Raw genomic sequence first — 3555 nt, 5'->3', positions numbered from 1 at the left:
CTGATTAAATTCCCAATTCTGAGAGAACTGCCTGATCCACAATAGATGGTATAGGAAGGAAGGGAAAAATAGAAGGATGGAATGAGGGAGGAAAAGAAGGAAGAAAGCAAGGAATATATATATATATATATATATATATATAAAAGACTTCCTGGTGGCTCAGATGTTAAAGCATCTGCCTACAATGCGGGAGACCTGCGTTTGATCCCTGGGTAGGGAAGATCCTCTGGAGAAGGAAATGGCAACCCACTCCAGTACTGTTGCCTGGAAAATCCCATGGATGGAAGAGCCTGGTAGGCTATAGTCTATGGGGTTGCAAAGAGTTGGACACGACTGAGCGACTTCACCTTACCTTACCTCACCTACATATATATATAAAAAATAAAGGGGCTTGGACTTGGATAATCTTCAGGGGCTTTCTACCATGACTGTGTTATGATTTTGCAAGTCTATTTCCAGTAGCAGAGGACTGTTTAGACTTCTACCCTGATGCCCCTACCAGGAAAATAACACAGACAGCCTTGTGCTTTTTATAACTCATCAGGAAGAGTCAAAACATTCTCCCAGGGAGCAAAATTCACATAGAAGCCCTAGTTGTGAGTTGGAGCAGAAAGGACAAGGTATCGTCTGCAGAGGTCCAGCTCTACTGACTGAAACATACAGATACAAACCCAGGATAGGAATAAACTCCTGGGAGGGAAAAGCCCATGGGCTGCACAGTGCTCAGGGCAAAGGCACCATCCAACCACCCCCAAATGTGAGTGAGCACACTCACGTCTTGGGCAGATCTAAGTCTGCAGTGAATAGGAGAGAGATGGGTGACGGATGTTCTAGGATTCTACTTTGCCACTGAGTCTTTGGGAGACAGTCTGATTCATTTACATACATACATTCAATTACTTATTCAGATAATGTTTACTGATCAGGAAGGCCAAGTTATATGAAAGTACTTGGGAAGAACCACCAACCTAGCCTTAGAATTTAGGGAGGTAATACCAAATGTTAGGAGGTAGCATTTCAGATGAGAGAATGGATAAGTATAAGCTGGTCAGCTGAAGAGTTGTTGGTGTTCAGTTGCTCAGTCATGTCCGACTCTTTGTGACCCCATAAGCTGAAGCACACCAGGTTTTACTGTCTTTCACTATCTCCTGGAGTTTTCTCAAACTCATGTCCACTGAGTTGATATTGCCATCCAATCATCTCATCCTCTGTCACACCCTTCCCCTCCTGTGCTCAATATTTCCAAGCATCAGGGTCTCTTCCAATGAATCGACTCTTTGTATCAGGTGGCCAAAGTATTGGAGCTTCAGGTTCAGCATCAGTCCTTCCAATGAATATTCAGGGTTGATTTCCTTTAGGACTGACTGGTTTGATCTTCTTGCAGTCCAAGGGACTCTAAAGAGTCCTCTCTAGCACCACAGTTCAAAAGCATCAATTCTTTTGATGTCCAAAAGCATTCAGCCTTCTTGATGGTCCAAGTCTCACATCCATACATGACTACTGGAAAAACCATAGCTTTGACTAGATGGACCTTTGTCAACAAAATGATGCCTCTGCTTTTTAATACACAGTCTAGGTTCGTCATGACCTTTCTTTCAAGGAGCAAGCATCTTTTAATTTCATGATTGCAGTCACCACAGTCATCCACAATGATTTTTTAGGCCAATAAAGTAAAATCTGTCATTGTTTCCACTTTTCCCCCATCTATTTGCCGTGAAGTGATGAGACTGGATGCTGCGATCTTAGTTTTTTTAATGTTGAGTTTTAAGCCAGTTTTTTCACTCTCCTCTCTCACCCTCATCAAGAGGCTCTTTAGTTCCTCTTCACTTTCTGCAATTAGAGTGTTCTTTCTGCATATCTGAGGTTATTGATATTAAGAGATAATTAGGAGGTAAGGATGTTATGTCTGTCTTTGGTTTACAGATGCTTCAGGTCATGTCTCCTCTGTGATGTGCTTCCCTCATTACAGGCCTGGGTGTAGACTAAGCGCTTCACAAAGCAGTCATCATCACGACATCAGTGCTGACATACTGTTGCTGCTTTTCAGTGTTGGCCAGCATCAGGCCTTTAGCCATGCTGTGGTGTTTGCTAGATACCACATGCAGCCTGGGGCTTATTTTTTATTCTTTAGCTTGTCAACACCCAAGGTCAGGGACTCTATCTGCTTCACTTCCTTGAAGCTATAAAACCACAGCAAGACTAATGTGACACAGTAGAGCAAAGAGTGACCTCAATTTTCCCACTGGTCTGAAGGCCCTGAGGTCAGCTCTTCTCAGGGATCAGGCTTTAACAGAGCGAGGGACCTCTGCACTTCGGCATCACCCCTGCCACATGCATGCCTCAGTTAAATGTGCAATTTTAAGAGAAATGAAATTGAGTTCAGAAAGTGGTTGCTGAGGCTGTGGGTATTTGATCCCGTTACTTGGGCATCTGTGGGTGGTAGAGATGCACAGTCTTGGACTCCAGGGCCATCAAGGTGATCTTGCAGTGACAGGGATTTTCATGACTGCCCTTGTCTGAGTTCTTCAAGGTCCAAAGTATGTACACTGATTGTTCTGCCTACGGTCTATTTCCACCTACTCCAAGGAGAATGTAAGCTCCATGTGGGGAGGAGATTTTTTTTTTTTCTGATCTGTTTTCATACTGTATCCTCAGGGGTTAGAACAGTACCTGGCACAGAATAGGTGCTCAATTAGTAGTAGCTGGATAATCAAATTAGCTGAATGAGCTTGGGGAAGATTATTTGAAATCCAGCTTCAGGTTGATTCATATTTCAAATGGGATTAATCATATATATCTTATACCTCTTTCAAGACTCTTTCAAAGGTAAAATGAAAACGGAAAGACCCTTAGTTGAATATTCAGTTGCCATCTTTTGTATTTTACCAACTTTACGGTATTGTAGCTGACCATCCATCCATCCATCCATCCACCCATCCATCATTTTAGTTTAGGACCTACTATGCACCTTTGTAGAGCATCTACTGTGATTCCAAACCAAGGATTGTTCCAGACGTGATGGTGACCATCTGGAATGTTTGCATCAGGACTGCAGTATGATGACCTATATCTTCTTTTTGTAAATGAGGAAATTGAGGCTTAGCAAGTTCACATGTATGGCAAGTGCCAGAGCAGAGATCCACACTCCATGTCTATCAAACTGGCTTTTGACTCCTGGCTCTTCTGCTTCCTCTCTTTGAGTTTTCTCCTCTGCCTGCTTCACAGGACACTGTGTACATGCCTGGCATGTACACAGTAAATGATGCAAAGCGCTTACATGGCACCACAGCAACTGCTGCAGTCACAGGTGTTCCCCCGGGACTCCCCCAGTGATGATCCTCATGGCAAATCACGTTCAGTGTTCTTTTTCCATTACCCTCCTGTCAGTCTTCATTTAAGGCCATTCCAGCAGAAGAACTGCTTGAGGTCGCAGACTCCCGCAGATCGCTGGTGTGCGCTGGCACCTGGGTGTCCTCTGAGCTTCAGAGATCCCTGCTCAGCTCTGTCTCCTCTCCAGTCCTGGGTGAACTCCTGCATTCAGATGCAGGCTGTCTC

The sequence above is a fragment of the Bos mutus genome, chromosome 29 (assembly GCF_027580195.1).
Source record: "Bos mutus isolate GX-2022 chromosome 29, NWIPB_WYAK_1.1, whole genome shotgun sequence".
NCBI lineage: Eukaryota > Metazoa > Chordata > Mammalia > Artiodactyla > Bovidae > Bos > Bos mutus.
Note: the sequence above shows the minus strand (reverse complement) of the source record.